The 23,182-nt window shown below is 31.4% G+C and overlaps 1 long non-coding RNA gene across 1 annotated transcript in view; it reads right to left on the bottom strand.

Moving 5' to 3' along the window:
• The window catches only part of LOC149410232 (uncharacterized), a 221,408-nt gene that overhangs the window by 154,095 nt on the left and 44,131 nt on the right, over window positions 1-23,182 (bottom strand). The window lies entirely within an intron of this gene.

Genomic DNA, 23,182 nt, shown 5'->3' with positions numbered 1-23,182 from the left:
TCCTGGGTTCGAGTCCTAGATGTGACCGTATCCTTTTCTGATTTTTCTGTTTCAGATTTTCGTTTAGAAATCGCTTATATTGTCTTCAATAATTAAATATTACAATTTCAGGTTTTACTCAATAAAGTTATTCCGAAAAATAAAAATAAAATAATAACTCTGACATAATTTTTTTTACATTAAAAACAAAATTTAAAAAACGTATATGAATAATGGAATAACGTTGAATCCGACAATATTCATGTTTTGAAGAAAAAAATGGAAAAGGAGATACCATTTATTTTTCATTGCTAAAATTCATCTTTCTTATAAATAGAAATCACGTGCCACTGGCACTGTGTTCGTACAGGCTAATCTCTGAAACACCCCAGTAGATTACAATGAAATTTTGTGAATGTGTATGGTTGGTTCCAGCTTGAAACATAAGATAGTTTTGAACCCAAAAAATAATTGTAAAAAAAAAAAATATTAAGATTTTTTTTTCAGATTTCTCATCCAAAAAAACACACAACCACAAATTATATCTTACCTACATAGATGGTAGTCTGTGGCAGGACAGCGTCTTATTTTATGAAATGCATTCCAAATGGTTGAGTTAAATTCTAACTGGTTTCTGATCCTTATATATGAAAATTCAGTCTGCTTATGTTTATGTTCGCAAAACTCGAAAAGCAGTCGACCGATATCGCTGAAAATTTCATAGTTTGTTCTTATTAGTGCCAGGAGTGTTTAAAGATGTTTAAATCGTAGAAGAAGTCGAGGACGCCTGAGGAATACTTAACGCAATATCTCTGCACTGTAATGAGATAGAGTCGAATTAAAATCGATTTAATGTAGTTTTTTAACAATAACATTGTGCTATGCAAAATTGAATGTTGGAAAAAGTCGGAGGCACCCGACAAAGACATTAGCAATAGCGAAGCATTGCAGGGATCCACTAGTTTTTCTATAAAATACAATAAACATACAATAGTTTAAGGCGATGCCATACGTAGTAATTCAAAATCATGTGTTTTTGGTTTGAAAATTTGGTCGGCTAGAAATGTTTCAGATGCTTTAATTAAATACTGAGAGTAGAATACATATTTGCCTTTGAAATAATCGAGTAGTTTTTAGATAAGTCTTTTTATAAGCCCAGAAAAAAATAGTGTATAGGTCTATGAAAACTGCTTTAAAGTTCAAAATCTCCTACTTACGAACACATTTTCGGTTATGATTTTATTGTTTAATGTGGCAAATTAAGTAATTTATAAAATGATCGGAAAAAATTAAATATTTATGCCTGAACATCCACAAAATAAAATAAAAGGCACTTTTTGGCCATGTTTTTTTCTTGCATAAATCAAAACAGGCGGATGGTGTTAAGCGGGAATTTAAACCTTATCGCCATCTACGTAAGGATTGTTATTGATAGCGGCTCAATTTAAAATATTACACGACGTAGTGCATCGCCTTAAAATAAAAAGTGACGAGGAAAACCAATTAAATAAGAATTTATTACAAGAATTTATGCTGAATTGTGGAAAAATTTTGTACATAAAAATTTCTCATACAACATTATTCCCAAATATTTGTTTTTACTCTACTTCACTCAATAATATAGTGTCTTATAAAAAGAAATATGCTAACCAAAATTGAAAAAAATAAATTTGATTTTTGGAATAGCTTAAGGCGATGCACTACGTCTTGTAATATTTTGAATCGAGCCGCTTTCAATAACAACCCTTACGTAGATGGCGATAAGGCTTAAATTCCCGCTTAACACCATCAAACTGTTTTGATTTATGCAAGAAAAAAACATGACCAAAAAGTGCCCTTTATTTTATTTTGTGGATGTTCAGGCAAAAATATTTAAATGTTTTCCGATCATTTTATAAATAACTTAATTTGCCACATTTTACAATAAAACCATAACTGAAAATGGGTTCGTAAGTAGGAGATTTTGAATTTTAAAGCAGTTTTCATAGGCCTTATACATTATTTTTTTCTGGGCTTATAAAAATATAATCTTATATAAACGACGCAGAAAAATCAGAAAAAGATACAGTCACATCAAGGACTTAAACTCAGGACCCTTATTTTTCCGGGGCACCGCTCTACCAACTGAGCTAATGGGACCCTATCTCCTTCGGTTATATTTAACTGTATCATACTTCGAAAAAGAACTACCAACATTATTTTAATTTTCTCACCGCCACTTTATATTGGCTGCTATATTTATGAATGATCCCAAGATTCAACTCGAACTAAATGCAATCTAGAGAGTGTCCTAGAAAGGAAAGGGTCCTGAGTTCAAGTCTTAGATGACACCGTATTTTTTTCTGATATTTCTGTGTTAATTATTGGTTTAAGAATCGCTAATATTGTCTTCAATAATTTAATGTATTTGAGCTTAGCAGGAAATAACAACATTAAAATGACGTTCGATAATGTCGTTTGTTTGTTTTGATTACGAGTTTACTAAATGCTCTATTGCCTTGTATTTGTGATTTCTTTGTCCAAAGCTTGAGCTTATCGACGGAGTATTTATGATTTGTATCATTTAGAATTTTTATATTTTATATGGTTTAGAACATAAAATGTCCGTTTTCTCTCTTTATTCCCATGAATTAAACTAAGTTCCGTGAAAAAATAACAAAGTTCTTCCAGAAATTAATATATTTAAATTGCTACCATATGTCTAACTGTTTTTTGATTCTCATACTTCCAACGTACGATGCGTAATTACATTAAAGAAAAAAAAAACCTACGCAACATTATTCCATCACTAAGGGCCTGTTCCCACTTCCGTTTTAAAATCGGAGACGGGTCCAGTTTTAAAATCGGATGCCCTAGCGGCTGTAGTGGATGTATGGAGCGCTGACCGGATAAATCATCACATCTTTAAAAATTTATATAAATTCATGGAATGTGATGAAACAAAAACTTTATTTCCTGGGTTAAGTAGGTTTGGTTAGGTTAAAAAAAAATTTCATCGTTTCTAATGACTTAATATCATTTTTTAAAAGTGTGTTGAATTGTCACTGTGTTGAGTTATCATGGAACCGGATGGAGCTCTTCACACTTGTCCGACACGATTTTAAAACGAATCCGGCATTTTTTGTCGGATGGATCGCCAGCGCAGGGCGTCCGTTTTCAAATCGTGTTGGTACTTGCTCCCACCCCGACCCCTCCCCGCCCGCTCCCAGTCGCAAGGAAGCAGGCACGCTGCGTGCTTGTATTTGGTTATTTTGTTAAGTAAATAAATTAAAACTCTGATAATGGATAAGGAAATAAATCCCAAAATTTAATCCCACTGGTCGAAGAAAGAGTTGTGCTTTGGGATAAAACGAGAGAAGGGTTTAAAAATAATTCATTAAAATTATCGGCTTGGCGAGAAGTTTGCTGTTTATTCATGCCGTATTTTGAGAAATTAGAAGAAAAACAAAGAAAAGATTTTGGTAATTCGTATTTATCAACGTGTTTCAAAATATATATAAATATATATATTTTTTTTTATGTTATATTTTTTTTAAAGTTTAAATGAGATGCACGATGCACGGAAGAGCGTATGAGTTTAATAAACACACAATAAAAAATATTTGAGTTGTTATTGTTTTCTTACTTTGTTTTAAGGACAAATGCACTCTCTTAAATTTGTATTTTGATATGTTAAGCTCTCTGAAACTCGTTACAGTAGATGGTTAAAAGAAGTGATAGACATTCTAAAATAATTAAAGAACTTTAGTTCATCACTTCTTAACTCACCAATTAACACTTGGAAAGTTCCTAAGGAAAATTTTTCAGCTATGATTGCGTGAACCCAAAATTTCCTTTTCACTTTTTTCCTTCTTTTTAATAAGTACCACATGACAACAAGAGCTTGATCATCGTCCATTGCGCACGATCGTCTACTAAAAATGAGCAAATAAAATGTTTTGGTTGAATCGACAATTATTTCTTTTCGTAGAGTAGGATCCGATTTTAAAACGGAGGTGTGAACAGGGCCATAGGGCATCCGATTTTAAAACGGGACCCGCCTCTGATTTGAAAACGGAAGTGGGAACGGGCCCTTACTCAACATAAATAGATTTTTTGTATACAAAATTTTACCGAGTAAGAGCTCAAATATTGAGTTCGATTAAACACATTCTCTCGGTTTTTCTTCTCGGCTTCCTATTGATGGAGAAGGGATGTCCATTTAGTTACGGCTCGCAAAGGGTCTTTGATTCGATTTGAACCCCAAGGAATTTGATCGACACTTCGAGAGTCCATTTATATCGTATATTTGTATCGATAGCCTTATTTTTAGTTCAAGCCATAATCTTTGAATAACACACACACACGTGTTTTAGTGCACTCAAGTGCAGTATCGTACCGTCCATAAAGGCTGAAAAGATTCGCAAACCTTTAGAACATGGCTCGGGAACTTTTTAACTCCCCTGGTCTCTGGCATATTCTGTCAGAATTTGTGTGTATTTCCGCGTTACAATAAATAAAAAATATAGAAAAATAAATACTATTTTCGAAGGGTGATGAAATCTCCTTTTAAAATTTTATTAATTTATTTTTTCATATTTTTTAAATTTTGAAATTTTGTATACAAACAATTTTTTTTTAAATGGCTCATCTTACCTTTTTTTCCGTTTACACACTAAAACTCATGTTTTATTAGACAAATAATAATTTGGGAGGTATGTTTGGGTACCGTCGTCCCGAGAACCATTTATTGGATAACCAATACCTCTGCTATAGGTCACCCCAATTGGTTCGCTACATTTGGTGAATTAGCAGGGGTGCCCGGGTTCATCGGCTAAGGTGTGTTCAGGTTGCGCCTGCGCACCACCTGTGTGGCGTGACGGATCGGGAGAAGCTGGTTTCTGGAGATCCTTCAACCCTTTGTCACTCCTGGACAAACTGATCCCTAGATTCCTACCCACCCCTAATGCCCTTTTCCTTTCCAGAACGTCCTCTCATTCCTTTCCTTGAAATAACCCTTCATACAGCAGATGACGTAAGACCTAAGGAAAATTACTTTCTTCGTGACCTCCTTAGTTGGGTTAATGTAAGACCTGAGGGAAATACTTTCCTCATGGCCTCCTATGTTGGGTTAATGTGGACCTGAGAGAAATACTTTCCTCATTGCCTCCTATGTTGGGTTAATGTGGACCTGAGGGAAATTACTTTTCTCAGGGACTCCTATGTTGGATTAGTGTCTGAATTAAAGGACCTGAGATAAAATACTTTCCTCAGGGCCTCCTATGTTAGGTTAGTGTAAGACCTGAAGGAAATTACTTTCCTCGAGGACTTCTATGTTAGATTAATGTAGGACCTGAGGGAAATTACTCTCCTCAGGGCCTCTTATGTTGGGTTAATGTAAGACTTGAAGGAAATTACTTTCCTCAGGTTCTCCTATGTTGGGTTGATGTAAGACTTGAGGAAAATTACTCTCCTCGCCTCTTATGTTGGGTTAATGTAAGACTTGAAGGAAATTACTTTCCTCAGGTCTTCCTATGTTGGGTTGATGTAAGACTTGAGGAAAATTACTCTCCTCGCCTCCTATGTTGGGTTAATGTAAGACTTGAGGGAAATTACTTTCCTCAGGGCCGCCTATGTTGGGTTAGTGTAAGACTTGAGGGAAATTACTTTTCTCAGATCCTCCTATGTTGGGATAATGTAAAAAAACTAATTTTTTGTCGTTTGGTTCATTTGTTTCATATAAAAAATAATTCATAAAAAAATCACAAAGTATCATATTTTTTTCTCAAATCGCTGTCAAAACCTTTGGTTTTTTAGAGGTGTACATTTTAATTATTCTATATTTAACTTTTAGCTTTGAATATAAATAGTGTTGTTTTCCCTTTTTAACACCGTTTAGATTATATTTCTCATCATGGCAGTAAGGGAGACGCAACGACTTCTATGAGACCATATGAGCTGTTCCCAAAAGCGAACAATGTAGCCTGAGGGGTTAATACTATAATATGATTTGAGATTTTCACAGCCAAAAGTATTATGTTGATTTATTATTGGGGTATTATGCCGTCTTAAGCTTCCACCTTCTTTAGCCAAAGCTGCACACAACTTTACTAGTGTCATTGTTGTTATGTGATGTATTGTTTAGTGATTGTTTCTATGTACATTGGCGAAGGCCATTTTCTTTGAAATAGGTTTTGATCACCCTTGGAAATTTCAACAATGGAGATGGGCCATTACAAATATTGATATGAAAAGATGCTTACAACGCATGTCGCCAACATCGTTCACCCGTAGATGCTGCTTTTATAGTCCATGCAGTTTGAGTGGCTCGGCGACAGTTGGCACGCTTACATGCCGTATCTCCCTGTGTTTCTATTTTCTGTTCAGTATTTTTAACTGCTTTAACTACATACGTGTATACAAGATAAGATACAACAAGATACATAATACGGGCATGAGCCTCGTATGGTAGTTGAGAAAATCACCCAAATTATAATCTTTAAAAATAATATATAAAATTAAAAAAGATTTTAGAACAGTTTTTATCATGGCCCCACGTTGGGCGCCAATTTAAAACAGATTTTATGTAACAGTAAGTAATACAACAATAGCATGTAACAGTTATATCTAATATAACAAACTTTGCGGAAAATAAGACACGGCGTTCTATCTCCAACTACAGGGTTTTCCAATAAGAGGTGTTATTTTGATATTCAATCGTAAAAGATCAATGGTTTCGTTGCTTATGCGGCACGTAGCGCCGTTTCGTTAAAAATAAATGTTGTCCAGATCAATACCATCCAATTCCAGCCATAAAAATCATTAATCATTTCTCCATAGCGCAGTCCATTCACCGTAACTGTTGCTCCAGCCTCATTTTCGAAAAAGTAAGGTACAATGACTCCGCCGGACCATAAACCGCACCAAACAGTCACACGTTGAGAATAGAAAGATTTTCAAACAATAACTCTTGGGTTTTCCGAGCTCCAAATGCGACAATTTTGCTTGTTGACGAAGCCACCGAGGTGGAAACGGGCCTCATCACTCAAAATGATTTGCATTTGATCACTCAAGTGAATTTTAATAATTTCAATGCGTTGTTGAAGCGTGTACCGTTCCATTTTTATTGATGACGTAGTTTCTATTTGTCAGGTGTCAAAAAAATGACAGCTTCAAAAGTAACATCTCTCGAAATAGAGGGCTATTCAAAATAACACCTCTTATTGGAAAACCAATTATTTACGAAAGATAAAGAATTTATCTTGGCACTCTTCAACCTCTCTGAAAGGGACTATACTTTCTACTAGAATCAGGTCTTGAACCTACGACCGGCTCATGATCTCTGCTTGGTTCAAGGCCGTGCGCTCGCTTATATAGGCCGCTGACAGTAAATCCTTCAATAGGTAGCGGAAGGCGAGCAAGTGATCTGTGAACAATATGACCAGTAAGAGATATACGATGACCGTGTGTAAATAAGAATGCCGAATTAGGTGAGAGCGAGAAAATATTCTAACTCGTGCGGTTTTGTCTTAGTGTTTATATAATTTCAGTAATTTGATCTGGATTTTGCGATGACCATTATTTAGTTTCATAAACGGAACAAATTTACATATTTTCCAACTCAGCGAGTTTTCTTAAATAATTCGATCCGGAGGTAAAAAAACAAAGTCTCTATAATAACTTATTTTAAAATAGCCTTGGCCTAAAAAAATATCGATTCAGATTATTTTAAGGTAATCTTCGGTAGATATTAGGTAAAATTTACTTCGAAAAAGAAAAAGTTATATCAAACAATTTAAAACTTTTAAATTAAGATATTATGGTGATGGAATTCATTCGACAAATTTGTGTTTCGAACCCAGTTTTCAAAATCGATTTTGAGATGTAAAATATAAATTCTTAAGCGAAAACTTATTTGTATCAATGAACAGATAATCAATATGGCATCATAGGATGAGGTGAAAAACAAACACGACCACTTTACATACCACAAATAATATTTAAAAACAATTCTACTTAAGCTATATACAATATACATATTCATCAAACTCCCGAATTTAACCCTTCAGGTTTTCAAATATTTTTACTAACAAGTCCCAACGACATGGTGAATTTTCACGGAATTTCGGAATGAGAGGTATCTAAAATATGCTACATATTACTTATTTTTGAAGTTGTCGTTTAAAGAAATACTATTTTAGAAACTAGATTAAATTGTCATTGATATATTTGCATTTGAAAAAAACATTGATATTTCTAAAAAATATTTTTTTTTATATCAAACATGAAAATGTTAACAAAAAAATTACCAGGACATTTTGACTCGGAACGTCCATAATTTTGTAAGAATTGGATATTTATAAAACAAATTTCTATTGTGTAGGTAATTAGTAATTAAACTGTCATTTCACTTTTTATGCCGTTCATACAATAAAAAAATGAATATTTCATTTTCAACATATTTTAACTGTCAATAAAAAAATGCCACCAATTCGCAATCATTCACTTTGAAAAAATTTTAAAACTTATCAATGTTAAAATGTGTAAATATTTGATACAAACTGTAAAACATAATTATTTATCTATCAATTTACGAACATATCATATATCTACGCATTATAGAAAAAAATACTTTAATAATGTATTGACGCCCCGGTCAGATCTGTCCTTCAGAGGCTATAATGTAATATGATGTTTGTGGCTAGTAATGTCCTTCCGAGGTCTGAAGGGTTAAAGTCATAAAATAAAATCTTTATATTTCTACCAAGCAAAATTACAAGAATAATGTTCTACATTAAACTAAAACGTTGTTCAAAAATATAAGAAAACTCGGACAAATATCAATTCTCCAAAATGTAAAATATTAATGGGGCAATTGAACTATAAATATTTTGACGTAAAGTTGTTTAGCATATTACCAGAAAGTATCAGAAAAATAAAAAAAAAAACAAATGATTATAAATTTCACCCTAAAAAACACACTGAAAAAAAGAAAATGAATATTTTAAAGAAAGGATAGTATCTACCTGACACCTATACTCTAAAGATTGCAATCAGTCTGTTAAGAAATCGGAATCTATCAAATGGATGCAGTAATTAGAATAATTCAGAGAGCATGTGTTAAGACAGAGTTGTGTGGTGGTCCATCCTCTCCGCTTACCCCTCCATTAACGGTATGATGTTTAGTTAGTTTACTATTTTCTGTGATTTTTCGCCCTTTGCCACTTTGAGAAGTTTTCAATTACTTTCCCGTCACAAATATGTAAAGTTTGCGAGCGTTCAAATAATTTCCGTTCTTGAAATATTGGGAAACAAAGACAAAGGCTTCGGCACTGGGTTGAGTTGGGTTGGATTGGGTGGAATTGTAAAATGGAGGCCCCAGCACGGATTTTAAAAATTCTGACTCATTATTTGCTAAATGCAAAACTTTTTGCAGAAAATTGAAAGCTGGTTTCATTGATTGAGCGTAGCGAAGTCTTGTTTTTGTTCGACCATTTTGCATTTGGTATATCTGCTAATTTGTTTGGAAGTTACCTTTTCTTTCAAGATTGTTACCGATTGAATGGTTCAATAAAAATTATTTTTCCAGTGTGAAATTGTCGTGTTTATTTGGACTTTGCCTGAAGAATATTTGTAACTGAGTTAAGAGGAAGCTACAAGCCAAAAATGTGTATACTCTTGGTATACCTTAAATTGTAGGTAATAGGCATTAAAATTGCTTGACAAACGGAGTCTTGAAACGTTCGATTTCAAGCACAAAACTGGTTTTTATTTATTTTGTAAATAATTTTATAAGAAAGCAAAAAAGTTAATCAAGAGAAACTGTCACAGATAATCTTAGCTATAATACTGTATTTTTTTTAAAGTTGTTACTTTACTCGTTCATACATTTCTATTGGAAAAATAATTTTTTTAGTATGTTACATTTATATATATATATACATATATTTTTTTTTTTAATTCTACTCAAGCGAAACGATAGGAAAACCTTCAATTTATCTAAAGCATATTTTTTGGTATTCACAATGTACACCAATTCGTTATAAAGATTAATCAAAATAGTGAATTAGCACTAAGCTTCGCCTTAATGACGTTTCCTTGTTCGAAATTTAAAAAAATGTTTGATAATTAAAAATACAACTTTATCTTTTTTTCAGAGGAATTCTTGGTTTTGATTATTAAATAAGAATAAATTGGAAACATGCTTTTTTGATGAGTCTACTACTATTTTTCATATAACAACTAGAAGATGTATATAAAAAAAATATAAAAACATCTTTGATGTAACTAATTTGTACGTTGTATGCCTTCCCTCATTTCTCTGTGTTTTTAAGTTATTTTTTCCCCTTTTAATTTAAAAAATATATATTTGTCAAGGTTTATTCTTATAGAAAGCGTCATATTTAGAAATATGTACTAAACGGTGTTGAAAAGATGGAACGCCAACATTTATATTCAAATATAGAAGTTAACCACAAAATAATTAAAAGGATGAAACCTCTATGAAACCAAAGGTACCGAACGCAAACTGAGAAAAACTTTTATTTCTGAAAATTTATGATTTTCTTATTAATTATTTTTTATATGAAATGCCAAAAAAGTTAGGTTATCATCATGATTATAATACATTTTTCTAATAAAACTTTAGTTTTCTTTTCGTTATCAGTAATTGTTCAGTGTGTAGACGAAAAAACGTAATGTGAACCATTTTTTAAAAACTTTTTTGTGTTTGAATTAAAAATTTTAGTATTTCAAAAATGACGTATTTTTTTAATATTTTACACACTTTACAAATATAAGGCAAAAAAGTCCCGATAAACTTATAAAACATATTAAAAAAAAACTGGTAATCATATAGTTTAACGTTCTTTGTCCATATTTATTTGTATGCTTAGGTACAGTAAGTCATTCATTAAAGTTTACGAGTATTATGATTGTGTTCTAACCTGTTTATATATAAAAGGTTATTTATGTGCTGAAATATAATTTTTTACCACTATAATAATAATAAAAAATAGTGTATTTCATCAACTTTCAAAAACAGTTTTTCGTTTTCGGATACGTTCAAAAATATCGAGTTTAATTAGAATTTATTTAAAAGCGGATATACACAAATATAACAATCAATATGACAGAGGCCTGAACGGTCAATCTGCAAGAAATAGAAGTCAGGATGCAAATACATTCTTCAGCTAATGTTTTAAAAATTATATTTACTGTATATATCTGAAACACCCACGCGAGGCCACCATTATCAAAACATTGGGGAAAAAATAAAACAAAGTAAAATAAAATAACTAAAAATGAAATATTGATGAAAAACAACTTTATAAGTTGGTTACCATTTTCAAAGAAGGTTCGGTGTGAATTATTTTTGTAAAATGGAGGCTTTGAAGTGAAAATTGAAAGAGAAAAGAGCCTAATTTTATTTTTGATGGGTTTTTTGAACTAGGCAAACAATTTTTGTGAGTGCTGTTTTGTTTGTCAGAAATTTTATCAATATTTTGGATCACAAACAATATGTAATTTTTCTGAGTTTTAATTTATTTTAGTTTAACCTTCCAGGCTGCGGGCGTATTTTTTCAAAAGGTTTGAAAATTTCAGCTTTTAAATAATATTGAATTAAATGGAATAATTCTGAACGTATCTGAGAACTAAAAACTGTTTTTGAAAGGTGATGAATACGCATAAAATAATCAATATTAAAATATTAAAATTTTGAATGCAAACATAAATAATATTAAAATTTGCTTACCTCTAAGTAAAATTACAGATAATTACAAAAAAAGACATACATTTTATTAGTCGAATGCAATAAACGTTATTGTCACCTGACTTTTTCGTTGTTTTATAAAGAAAATTATTATCGAAATATCAAGTTTTATAAATATTCCCAAATTGCGGTCGAAACCTTTGGTTTCATAGGGGTGCACATTTTATTTTTTTCTGTTGTCAACTACTAGATTTGAATATAAAGCGTGGTTTTTTTTTCTTTCTAACACCATTTAGATCCCATTTCTCACCATGGCAATAATGGAGATGAGACCTATGTGAGATTTTCCCAAAAGCGAACCAATTAGTTTGAGGAGTAAAAAGATCTATTTTCAAACGTGAATTCAGCTCGAGAGTCCCAATAATTTCCCGAAGAAAGTGGGACTACAGTATCTTAAATTCAAGAGAATTGTGAGGCTGAAGTGAGTTGGGAGGAGAAGGAGATGGGATGGAAGATTAATAAAATACCAGACTATTCAGATCTGGTCACTAAACCTAAACACATTGATTTAAATGGCTTTTTCAACCAACAACGTTTCGATTAGGAACAGTGGAACTTCACCAGGACAATACTTACTTTACTATGGAGTATATCTACCACTTTGAAACGTGCCACAAATTACACAAATTAATATAAATATCAGTGATTTAGAGCCCAGAAAGGCTGAAAAACTAAGGAAAAAGAACCAGTAGAGAACATAAAAGAATTTTAGATAAAAAGTATTTATGATCTTTTAAATTTTACACAAAATCTTTGGAAATGAATGAAATACTAACTAACCAAGACATAGCCACTACTTACATAATGAAAAAAACACTTACTATCCAACCTTGCTCGTACCCATATTTTCCATACCTCAATAATTGAGGAAGCCATATTACCAGTGACTATGGTCAGTTAAAACTCTTCTGCGGTATTCAAATAAATAAAATGCCTACTTAAATTCAGTACAATTCATTGCTTTGTTAACCCCTTAGGTTAATTTGTTCGCTTTTGGGAACAGCTCATATGATGTCATAGAAATTTTTTGTCTCCCTTACTGTCACAGTAAGAAAGAAAAGAAAGCAAATCTAGAAGTTAATTACAAAATCTCTCCTCTCTGAAACCGTTTGTAACAAATTTGGGAATTTGTTTATAAATTATTTTCATACGCAATTACAAGTTGAGGTAACAATAATGTTTTTAATACATTTGTCTATTAAAACGTAATTTTTTTATAAATTATTTTCATACGCAATTACAAGTTGAGGTAACGATAATGTTTATAATACATTTGTCTAATAAAACGTATTTTTTTATAAATTATTTTCATACGCAATTACAAGTTGAGGTAACGATAATGTTTATAATACATTTGTCTAATAAAACGTATTTTTTTATAAATTATTTTCATACGCAATTACAAGTTGAGGTAACGATAATGTTTATAATACATTTTTCTAATAAAACGTATTTTTTTATAAATTATTTTCATACGCAATTACAAGTTGAGGTAACGATAATGTTTATAATACATTTGTCTAATAAAACGTAATTTTTTTATAAATTATTTTCATACGCAATTACAAGTTGAGGTAACGATAATTTTTATAATACATTTGTCGAATAAAACGTAATTTTTTTATAAATTATTTTCATACGCAATTACAAGTTGAGGTAACGATAATGTTTATAATACATTTGTCGAATAAAACGTAATTTTTTTATAAATTATTTTCATACGCAATTACAAGTTGATGTAACGATAATGTTTATAATACATTTGTCGAATAAAACGTATTTTTTTTATAAATTATTTTCATACGCAATTACAAGTTGAGGTAACGATAATGTTTATAATACATTTGTCTAATAAAACGTAATTTTTTATACATTATTTTCATACGCAATTACAAGTTGAGGTAACGATAATGTTTATAATACATTTTTCTAATAAAACGTAATTTTTTTATAAATTATTTTCATACGCAATTACAAGTTGAGGTAACGATAATGTTTATAATACATTTGTCTATTAAAACGTAATTTTTTTATAAATTATTTTCATACGCAATTACAAGTTGAGGTAACGATAATGTTTATAATACATTTGTCTAATAAAACGTAATTATTTTCGTAATCCATAATTTTGGTTCAGTGTTTAAACAAAAAACGTAAAAACATAATTTTATATTTCATAACATTACAGATTGGTGTCTAAATCGTTATAATGGCACCATTTATACAGGGTGTATCGGTAAGTGCCGGACAAACTTTAACCAGCTATTTCTTAGCACATTTGGAGTAAAAAATGTTATGGGCACTTTGCTGTCCGGTAACATTGTTTTTCAATTAAAAAAAAAAAAAAAAATCCACACTCCGTCACTGTCATTGGAATTATTTCTCGTGTTCAACAGCTGTTATTAGCAAGTGTGTCAAAAAGTGTCCTCGCTCTTTCGTACACACTAAATAATAATAGTTAAAAATGAGACGAATGGTGCCGTGCCATTTCGTTGTGATTGTAAAAGCGCGCCAACGTAGTTACGTACATTATTCAACGAAACTCGAACAAAATATTGCCAGACGGGTTTTCAAACTTTTAAAAAGGATAAAACATTGGTGACATGTGGTGAAAATATGAATAGTAAATTTTTTATTAAAAAAAAATGTTACCGGACAGCAAAGAGCAGATAACATTTTTTACTCCAAATGTGCTAAGGAATAGCTGGTTAAAGTTTGTCGGGTACGTGCCGATACACCCTGTATATATAAATAACCTTTCAAAAACAGTTTTAAGTTTTCAGACACGTTCATAAATATTCCATTTGGTATTTATTGCAAAGCGTAAATTCACTCCTATTCTCCAACCTTCTGACAGCGTCTATAAAAAATAAACTGGTTAATATGCCAGAGGCCTGAGGGGTTGGTAAAAAAAAATGCTGTACACACATTTATTCAACAAGGAAGTTCTGCAGAAAATGTAATTTAATACGTTTGTAGCCTTGACAACATCTTTACAAAAGGAAAAAATAATTTATTCAATAAAAATATCTACAATTGAATTGAAATGAAAAAGAATACGTAATAGGTACATTATTATGTTCCAAATGATTTCAATTGATTTCCCAAGATGGCCTTCAAATCTCCTTTTCTGTGAACAAAGACAATAAAGTAATATATTTCTTTCAAATAAAGCCATTTTTTCCAAATGTTGTACGCTTTTTATGATTGATATAATATAATTTATTTTGACATTGGCTTGATTTTATAAAGAACACCAGAAGACCCGACACTTGCAGAGTTTGACAAATAAATGCAGAAAAAGATTGGCGCTTCAATTGCGTAAGAATGTGTTTCATATAAATTAATTCATGCTGAGGAAAACCTTTTGTATTTTTGGAAAAAACCGAGCCAGAAAAAATATAAGCAATCAAAATGTTGAAATTTGCGGACTGTCGAAAAGTATGTGACATCACAGTACATTAACTGTACTGAAATGTATGATTTGAGATTTTCACGGCTAAAAGTATTATAGTGATTTATTTTTGGGGTATTATGCCGTGTTGCGCTACGTCCTTTTTTGGCCAACGTTTCAGATTACACATCTGCCCTGATGGGCACTGCAATTATGTCCGAAACTTTGGCTAAAGAAGGAGGTAGCGCAACCCGGCATAATACCCCGAAAACAAATAACTATAAAACCGTTGCACATGTTTTACCTTAATTCACTTTGAAAGCTGATTGCCGTTAAACTCGTTCATCATTACTAATAAAAAAAGTACTTTCCAATCGTTAAACGGTGTTTTAGTTAAACATTGAATAAAGTCTTCAAAAGCTTTGATATTAGTGAAAAGCGTCCTTAAACGGTCTCCGAAAGAGCTGGCAACATTGCAATTCGGCAGACTGACACGTGAAATTCCCGACATTAAAAAGTAAGGTTATTTTGGACATTTTATTTTTAATTGACCGCATGAATTAAATAAGAGTTATATGAAAGTGATTTTAATATTAATAAATGTTTTATAGATGAGCATATAAATATAAATCCAGGAAATCAACAATTACATTGCATTAACAATGATTCCAAAATGTATTTTTTTGTTTATCTCTGGAAATTATTATTCTAATTTAAATTTTATAAACAAGATAAAAGGTGAAATGAAAGCTATTTGCAGAGTCCCTAAACAAAAGTAATGTGTTTTAAAAAATTCGTAATCTATACAAATTTTTTTTCGACTTTGAATTTAACATATCAAAATAAATATGACATTATTTTACAAAAATAAACATCTAACAGGATATTTTATGAAATTTCGTAAAATGGTATTTGTTTTTAAAAAACAAATATTTAGGAAATTTCAAATATCTTGAAAATATTTCGAAATTCGATGAGAATTTTCAAGTTTATGCAACAGATAAACAACCTTCTTATGCTGTAGAAACAATGTGTATATCTTTCCATGAAGTATTTTGTGTCGTTTTCTCTTTTTTATTTTTCTATTAGTAAGGTTTTCACATACACGGTAGTGTATCAACTGTATTCAATTTTCACCACGTTTATAAGTAAAGCAGTAAAAATATAATACATTAGATAGTTCATCAAAATAAATTAAAAATTTGAAGACATCCGGCAGAATATTGTTCAAAGGCAAAAATATATAACTTTTAAACTCAGCAGAATATTTTTTTACATTGTTATCCATAAATTAATTTAGAAAGAAAATTCCTTGTCCTTGTCCTTGTTAACGCTTTTTAAGTGATGTAATTGGTGAATAAACATATTAAGTTTGACTGAAAACAACCGTAAAAAAATGTGTTGTGGGCATTTCCACTTCTTGTAAAAAATTGTTCAAATATTTTCAAATATCAAAATTCCTTCTTGATCTTATGATTAACTATACTCGTCTGACTGGGACCTAGAAGTAGACATGTCTTATATAAACTGGCGACATCAGTTTCCTTTCAAATCGGTGTAGATCACATTTATTGGACAGTTCAATTTTCTAATTGTCAGGATCTGACGAATAAAATATCTTTAAAACTGTGATAATTTTAACTAACAAACCATCACACCGTTCTCCGCAGGGGTGGGAAGAGAGGATGGACCGCCACACAAATCTGCGTAGGCGTTCACCTATTGCTTCATTCACAATTATTAAGATTTTTTTTTCATAAAGGGCCAATCTAGTGGTATTTTAAATCAAAGGGAAATAGGTAGGTTCACATTAAATATGTATGGATATTCTCGGAATCCGATATCCATACTGAAGTACTTACTTAAAACACGTACTGAATTATCATAATATTTTCTTTGAAGGGCCTCTCGAAAATTTTATTCTTGTTTCGAGTAATTGCGCACTTTTCTTCGGGCGTTTTTTTTTATTTAGTTACGTAAATGTTTTATTAAAAATAATTCTTCAGTACGGCATACGTACCAAAGACCATAGAAAAATACCTTATTGCTTGATCTGATATTTGTACAGATTGGTGAAATAATGGTATTTTTCAAATATTCATGATTTTACACTGTAGAAAGGCGTATTGTCGTCAGAGAGGTTGGAATGTAACTAAATCAGTGTTCAGTTGTTGCTATGGAGATGTTTATTAAAACTCTTGAAATTACTGACGATGAATTTTTGCGGGAATATATTTTTTACAAAAGATTTGCACGGAACTCGCGGTGTAACGACGGGGGCAGTAGTCAATCGCGGGGTTAGGACACTAGATACAGAATGAATTATGTTATCCGCTACTGGTCTAGTAGTGATACCAGTGGTATAAAATATTACTTCTAACAAGACGCGTCAATAAAACTGATTAAAAATTCAAGGAAAACTTACAATATTTCAATTATTTTTAAATATCTACCGAGGTTAGTAAAAATTTTATTAGAGACAATTTTTAAACCAAACTTTACAAGTTTGAACTATTAGTTATATGAACAACAGACCTCGCTTCCATAAAATAATGTTTCTAGTTTTCGCTTATTTATCAAATCAAATTTATTTTGAATTCATAAGATTTGTAGGAAGATACCAAAATAACTACCTAATTAATTATAAGACACATGTAACATTTTTATTTTAATTTCCATTAAGGAATTATACAATTAGTTAAAAGAAATGTGACGATCTCAATAAAAACACGACTTCGTTGTGCTCAGTCAAAAATTTAGTGATTATCACAAATTTCACTTTACACACAAATTAATGGTTAATTTAAGTGACTCTAAGTAGAACACTTTGAGCTTGTGTTGAAAGTATTATGGCTATAAGATGGTGTGAATATTGTAAATATCCTCGATTTTTCCAACTTATCCATTATTTCTCTGTTGTGTAGTATTTATAACGGCCGTGCGAGGCACTGGGAGCACCTGAGGGTTATGGGGCGGCGCAGGAGGTTTTTCGAAAAATTTGGAAAAAAATTAGTTTGTCTAGTTATATTGGATGTACCATTAAATGGTATTTATAATAACGTATTTGATAAAATTGTGTACCATGTTAATCCGCGAATGTGACAATAATAAACTATTTGGGCTTGTCAACATCCGTGGAACCCCGCATTATGTACCTAACTGTATAGTCTGTTGTATTTTAAGAAAGAATTTGAAACTTATTTTGTGTAAAATGTGAATCTACGGATGTGACATTAATAAACCATTTAAGGCTTGTCAACATCCATGGAACCCGGAAAATTAAGATAAATTCATCATGAAATATTTTTGTAATATCATTTATAAACAATATTGGACCAAGGTGAGAACCCTGTGGGACTCCACATTTTACATTGATTTTTCCGATTGGGAAGATTTTATTTTAACAATTTGTTGTCTACCAGTAATATAGCTATCAAAACAATCTAATATGTTGCCCCGTGTACCAAGCTTTTCTAGAATCCAAATAATAATTTTATGGGAAACTGTATCAAAGGCATTTTTACAATCAGTATAAACAAAGCCCACTTGTTTTTTTTCTTTAAAAGCTTTATTTATGATATTTTCATAGATAATTAAATTGGAAAGACTACTTCTACCTGACGTACATGAAAACTAGTGAGGCGACATATAGGTATTATTTGTGTAATTATTTTGTCCAGTTGTGCAATCTGCAACGATTTGAATAAAAAACTGACTCCTTAACCCCACACAGATCAGTGGATTTGTCCAGATATCGCCCGCAGAACGCACTGAGCCGCGTCCAATTAGCAAGTCAGAATAAATACTTGAACATTAGTGGGAACATTTTATGAAGTAAAATAAAAAATCAAAAAATAGGTTATGAAAGAAAACAAACAACGAAAATGTATTTAGTGTACGCAGATCTTGGAATTGAAATTTAAACAACTTTCCAAAATTCGATCGGGTTAATTTTTTTCAGATAAATTTCATCATTTAACTTAATATCACCTTTCCACACTAAATATAAAACTATTTTTTTTTATTTGAGAAACAAACAGTCGTACATTTAAGCATAAACGGTAATTATTCATATGTTCTAGAGCAATAAAGTATCATTAAGTTTAGTTACCTGTACATACACAATTTATTTGTAAATGAAAAGAAATATAAAATATAATTGAACTATAAACTATAACTGATTTTTTTTTTGACATCGTCAAGAGAAAAGATTTTATTGGATTGCGAACACCTCTGCCATAGATCACACCAAGTGATTTGCTAAGTTTGGTGACTTAGCAGGGGTGCCCGGGGTTCGTGGAGTGAGGTTTTGCATGTTAGGCCGGATCAAGAGAGACTGGTTGAGGGAAACCCTTTGAACTCTCCAGTCGGACTCTCTCGATACATCGCTTTGCACCGCAGTGGAAGGAATGAATTCAGTGACGTCCGTCACTCCTGGACACATTGACCTATCCCAAAATTCTACCCACCACTCATACCTTTATCCTTACCAGAACCTCTCCTTCCTTTCTTTAAAATACCTCCACACTGCATTCCCAAATATGACGCAAGCCCTGTGATTTTTTTTTCCTCAGGGCCTCCTGTGGAGCTAATGTAAAAAATATATATCTAAATCAACCAGAATGAACGATGACAATGGAATTACTTATATTTTTGACGCAATTGGACAAAAAAAATAAAACTACTAAAACCATAGAACTAACCAATCGACAAATTGATGATGACAAGACAAAAACTAAATAACTTACCTACTAAACACAATCACCATACGCATAAGTCTGGTGGCAACTAATTAAACAATTAGTGACAGCTATTAATACCGACGGAAGAAATATTCAAAAAGACATGTAAATTTGCATTTAATGTTCGTCATTTTGACGAATGTTAGCTATCTAAAGGTTAAAAGTAGGTAGATAGGTACTTGTAGAAAGATGCTATAATTTGTATTACAAATATTTTTCCTTGACAATATTTTATACTACTGGTATCACTGCTAGAGCAGTAGCTGCTAACCGTGACTAGCACTATTCATTCTGTATCTAGCGTCCTAACCCCGCGATTGACTACTAACTCCCCATCGTCGTTACACCGCGAGTTCCGTGTAAAATAATTCTCGCAATAAATTGATCGTTAGTAATCAACATCTCGAGGACATTAGGATGTTCTGTAAATCGCGAGGTTATATTCCAACCTCTCTGATGACAATAAACCTTACTACATACTTAATAATAATAACTTTAATTTTTTTCTGTGAAAATTTTGTTGACATCAAAATTTCTACATTGACCCGGAAACTCTCTCGAGTCCGGGCCCGGTTACCCGGAACGCCAAACCCGGTAGACCCGGTGGCGTAACGCGCACAATATTATCAAAGTGGTAAGTCGTACGGAAGGCGTATAAACATTATCACAATATGAGGGAACGAGGGTTCGGTACACTAAATAAAATGACGCAAGGAGTTTGGGGGGGAATTTTACCCCTTGTGAATTCCGGGCTTTTAAAATAATTTTGTCAGTTGTTTGTTTCCGCCGTAAAGAAAATCATGCGATAGAACTATGGTTTAGGAGTTTCTCTGTGCCCTAAAGTAATTTTTTTTTAATATTTGAATTTAATTAAAGTCAGGGTATAAGAATAAATATAATTTCAAGAAATGCGATGTGAATTTCGTGATCTGAAGGTCTGGCCAATACAAAATTATGTTCCATCGTCGACGAAGAGAAATCGATTTTTGCCCTCGCGATAAATTAACAGGTCTTATTAATAAAGCATCAATTTAAGAATGTTTTATCGATTTGCCTTATATAACATGAACATGCAAAGAATTTTCATTGTGATGCAAAAATATTGGGATTTTTATGAACACGTTTTCCGAAATCATGATGCCATGTTTGAAATGTACTAAAAAAATATTAAGAAACCTATTAATTCATTCTTAAGGTTTGCAATCCCGCTTTTAACCTCTCGACTGTGAGTCGGACGCCGGCATCCGAGAAATATTTTTGCTTGTTTTTTTTTTTTTAAGTGCTATTTTAACCCTTATCTATAAAGAAACTGTATGAAGAACAAGGTCAAAATCGCTTGCGCTAATATCAGTCTAGAAGATACCTTTTATTTTATTAGTGTAGCCTCTTTGGTAGCTTTCAAATTGACTTCTCTATGAAAAGCCGTTGTCATCTTTTTTGTGCATCTTTTTCAACGTTCGCTGGTGGACGGACTGCTACAGTAAATACTGTATTATACGACGAATTTCCCAAAGAAACGTAAGTAAACATGATTTTATGCATAGTTCATTGAACAAGTCATGTGTTTTTCATAAATATAATTCATTTTTGCAAAAGACAAATACGTAAAATTCCTGTCAAAAACTGGAAGTGTTTTCGCTCTGAAAATTTATTGTGTTTGAATCAAGTTATTTATGTCATATATTACATTATTTGGAATGATTTACATGTTATTGTGTAGAAAAACCATTTGAGAGAATATATAAAAGCTTTTGTTTTGTCAATATTTAGTGTTTATTTTATGAAAAATGAATTACTGGCCGAAAATGTCAAAAAAAACTTGCTTATAAAAAGTTCGTTTTTGTTTATCATTATTGACATCGTAATATTATATTATTTGTAGAGATTCATATGTCATTATGTAGGGAAAACTATTGGCATTGTGTTTCAAAATCATTGTTTAGTCAATATTTAGTTAAAATATTATAAAAAAATAAGTTTTGCATCTCAGCAATTGACACCAATACAATCAAGATTTCCAATTTGTTTGAATGTATGTGTTTACGGAATTTTACGAAAGCTTTGAAAAATGACTAGTGTCGCCACCTGTAGTGATATGTGAATATTGCAATCTCCATACAAAAGAATCCACCACAGCAGGGTGTACTAGAAAATGTAAAACTATTGTTTTATTTACGGAAATATTTTTTTTGTTATTTATTGTTTTATGAAAAATCGTAATAAATATCACAAAATTAGATCAGGTGTACAGGATGTGCTAAAAAAAATTATAAGATTTTTTTTTATATATGATAAAAAAAAACAGTGTGCAATTATAAATATCTTTTTTAAAATTATATAAATACAAGTATATGTCTGATTGCTTCTATCGCTTTGCAGAATGGAGACCACAATACAACATGATGCAGGGGGCAGAACCACCAAAGACACCGCATCGATCGCCATGACGGTATGTTTTGTATTAGTAGTAGTTATATTAGGTTGATTGTACGCTTCATCTTTTCCAGAATTGAAAGACATTAGTGTAACAATAAATGTTTACTGTTTCAGGTTTCAAATCGGCCACATAAGAGGAACATAAGAGAACATAACATAAGAGGAACTGAAATAAATACGATGAAAAAAAACTTTTTTTACTAAACATTTTTTTATTGAACCCCACAGCACTTGAATAAAAAAATGTATTTCATGTAATATAAAATTGAAATAAATATGATGAAACATAAATCTCCGACTTTTATTTTTATTGAACCACCCAGTTACTTGAAATTGAAAAAATGCATTTTATGTTATATAAAATTGAAATAAATATTGTGAAAAAAAATATCACTAAAATTTATTTTTATTCTCATTGAATCATGATTCTTTGCACCACTCTGTATTTCGATAAATATCTGTATACAAAAATGGCGGCCATTTTGGATATCGATGTATTGAAGTTGGTCAACTGTCTGAGGTAAATATTGTATATATTAGCATTGTTTTGGATATAAATTCACTATCGAAATAATAGGTGTGAGGTTCCATTAGAAAGGTAATTCTATCTAGTTTATTTTGATGTAATTTTTATAATATTTCGCAATATAATTGTGTCAAAAACCAGGTTAGTAAAGTGACAGCAAAAATTTACATCATAGTGCATAAATATATTTTTAGCATTATTTATTTACAGGTTTCTAGTATAAAAAAATATTATTAGTAACAACAATAGTATGAACTACCAAAAACTGAAAGAATTGCTTTCATAACTTTATACAATACGACACAAAAAAATTCTAAAGTGCACGCTTGGCTTGACATTTTTTTTTGAAAAGC

Source organism: Hesperophylax consimilis, chromosome 28 (genome assembly GCF_061612785.1).
Source record: "Hesperophylax consimilis isolate HC1 chromosome 28, BYU_Hcon_1.0, whole genome shotgun sequence".
NCBI lineage: Eukaryota > Metazoa > Arthropoda > Insecta > Trichoptera > Limnephilidae > Hesperophylax > Hesperophylax consimilis.
Note: the sequence above shows the minus strand (reverse complement) of the source record. Positions and strands in the feature narration are given on the sequence as shown.